Consider the following 2,687-nt stretch of genomic DNA (forward strand, 5'->3'; position numbering starts at 1 on the left):
AATCAATACAGTCAATCAGTACAGTAGATAATTAATCTGTGTGTCTCAGCCACTTCTGGCACTTGTTTATTTTCTAAGCGTGCAATAGAAGAGTATGAGAAATTATTGTAAATATATATAATTATGTTAATGTATATGCAACTGTCAATATAAATATTGTAATTATTGTAAAGTTAAATATCTGTTACAATAAATATGAAATTCATCTGCTGCAAGAACTGAACTATAACACCATTATGTTGGTGTTGGGGCAAAAGAGAAGTCTTCCCTCCTCTCAAGCAGACCCCCTGAGATAAGGGGTCAACACTTGCCCTATAGCAACCACAAATTCACCAGACAGACACCTTGGATAAGTTTCACGATCTTTATTCATGCATATGCATGGGGAAAATCTCAGTCTCATCCCAGAAAAAGGATTCTTCCACCAAGTATCAAATACGTACAGCAATTATACCCTAACTTGAGGCATGCACCCTCCTTCTACGATCATTGATTGGTCTACAGAATAGGCGAAGGGCTGTGTCCATTCGATGCCCCTTATCAGGGGGGTTGCTGAATGGTTCACAGAAACCCATTGTTACAGCATTCGCGGGCTAATTTATCTGTTCCTGCTCTAGACAGGAGTGCTTACCTCATCCCTTCTGTATGTCCTGCCTTATCTTAAGCAAGGACAAAAGACCAGCTTATTAGTTTTACAGTTCCTGTCTTATTAGGGTTCTACATTCCTAAACAAGGATAGGAGACAAACTTATTTCACACTAATTTTAATTCTAAGAAGTTATAGTTACTTCTAACTTTTAATTCTAAGAAGTCATTTTTGTCCCCTTACAATCCCCCCTTATGGCCCTTGGCTATAGGCCCAAGCCAGGCCATTTCCCTATTACTTCTCGTGGGTGAGCCCCAGGTTTGTCCCTCCATTTGGGTAGCTACTTCCCAAACTGCAGGATCCGCCTCTTGATTTTCCCATCGAGGTTATATAAGATAAGTCCTTTCTGCCGGACTTTTAAAATTTGCCTTATCCAGTTTTTTACTTATTGCTCTCGCTATGGCTTGTCTCTTATTCCTGCTACATTTTTGACAGGATAACAACAAGATCACCAATACAATGCCTTGTACGACAACCAATACATGTGATATTATCCTTATCCAGGGGTGTATTTGCACATTGAGTCCAGCATGCCAAAACTTAGTATACCAAGGCCGACTAGCCAACATTTCTTCAGTGTCCTTTTGTAGCTTATCTATTTCTTCCATCAAAATCACATACTTTTGTCTCTGCTTCTGAATGTCATGCTCCAGTTGGGTCTGTTCTTCATTCAGTTCGGGTATCGGTTTTCCTTGTGGCCTTATTGCCTTTGTCTACCCTTCTTGGATAGTGTCCGTCACTGTCCCATTAATAGTTTCTTCTTTTAGTTCAGGATATATGATATACCCGTTTATATGTGTCTCTTCTTGTGGGGTAAAGCAGAAGTCAGTATTTGTGATGGCACAGGAGGTGGTCCCTCCCTTATTCGTAACTGTCATATTAGGTGCCTTGGTGCTCACACACCATTCTCCATTCCCCCGCGGGGCGGCGGTGCCTTGGTGCTCACACACCATTCTCCATTCCCTCGCGGGGTGGCGGTTGTTTCGGAATCCCGTGACATTGGCGTGATACTCAATGTGCACCCTTCCATTCGGCCATAACCACAGTCATCCTTGGTCATTCTTGGTGGATCTCGGCATAAAACAACTTGGTTATTTCTATAACAATCATCTATGTTAATACCCCTCGTACTGTTGTTTTCTTTAATCACATGTCTGGACAAGTCATGGTAGTGCAAGCGAGTTTGGTTCCTTATCTCCCCTATATTGTTTGTTTGGTATAAGGGATCTCCTTTTGTTACATTATACGGCGGTATTGATAGTACAAATCCTATTATATTTAAATGTCCGGTTATGCATCTAGCTTTAGGTATCCAAGCATGACCATTCCTCCGTACCTCACACATATGAATCATGTTTGTATCTAAGGTCCAATTGGTAAATACATCATTCGGTATCCAATCCGGCACTTCTCCACTTTGGAGTTGCTCTAGGTTACGTTGTACTTCACTAAGTATCCATGCTCCGTACCCTGCGCAAACTATTTCTGACTGTAGTTGTCGGCTCACATCTTCCCCTGCTTTGTTTATCAAATTTATAGTTCTGGCGTGGTCCCACAACGTGTGGGCCATTTGTAGCAATTCTCCCTCTGCGCCATCACCTAGCTGTGCCTGCAGTCTTTGGTTATCCCCTTCCCTACCCAACAATTCATGTAAGATTCAGATTAGGGCATCAACCCAATCGTCTATGGTATCCCTCTTTTCTCTCTGTCCCCTTTTCTACCTGTCTTCCTTTTTACATTAAATGTCATGGTTCTTGATTCAGGGCCTTCAGGAGCTCATAGGGTCAAGTTATTGTACAGGCTTATTGTTTCCTTTCCACAAAAGCTGGGAATAGTTATATCCATTAGGTTTAGGAACACCGTAATTATTCGTTGGCATACCCCAACGTGTATTTTATCCTTGGTTTTCTTTATTACCAATCCCCCTTTTGCTCCAGATTTCATAGTTGGGCACGTAGGTGGTGCTGGGGCCATGGTGATCGGGACCGTTGTGGGGAATGAAGTGGTAGGTTGTTTAGTAGTAGTGGGGTCATTGCGGGAG

At 42.2% G+C, this 2,687-nt stretch overlaps 1 pseudogene; it reads right to left on the reverse strand.

The window, feature by feature from the left end:
• Positions 1–1,066: 1,066 nt before the first annotated feature.
• LOC147101802 (uncharacterized) lies at positions 1,067–2,395 on the reverse strand (annotated as a pseudogene).
• Positions 2,396–2,687: the final 292 nt, after the last annotated feature.

Source organism: Somniosus microcephalus, chromosome 23 (assembly GCF_052327205.1).
Source record: "Somniosus microcephalus isolate GS21.2 chromosome 23, FLI_Smic_1.0, whole genome shotgun sequence".
NCBI lineage: Eukaryota > Metazoa > Chordata > Chondrichthyes > Squaliformes > Somniosidae > Somniosus > Somniosus microcephalus.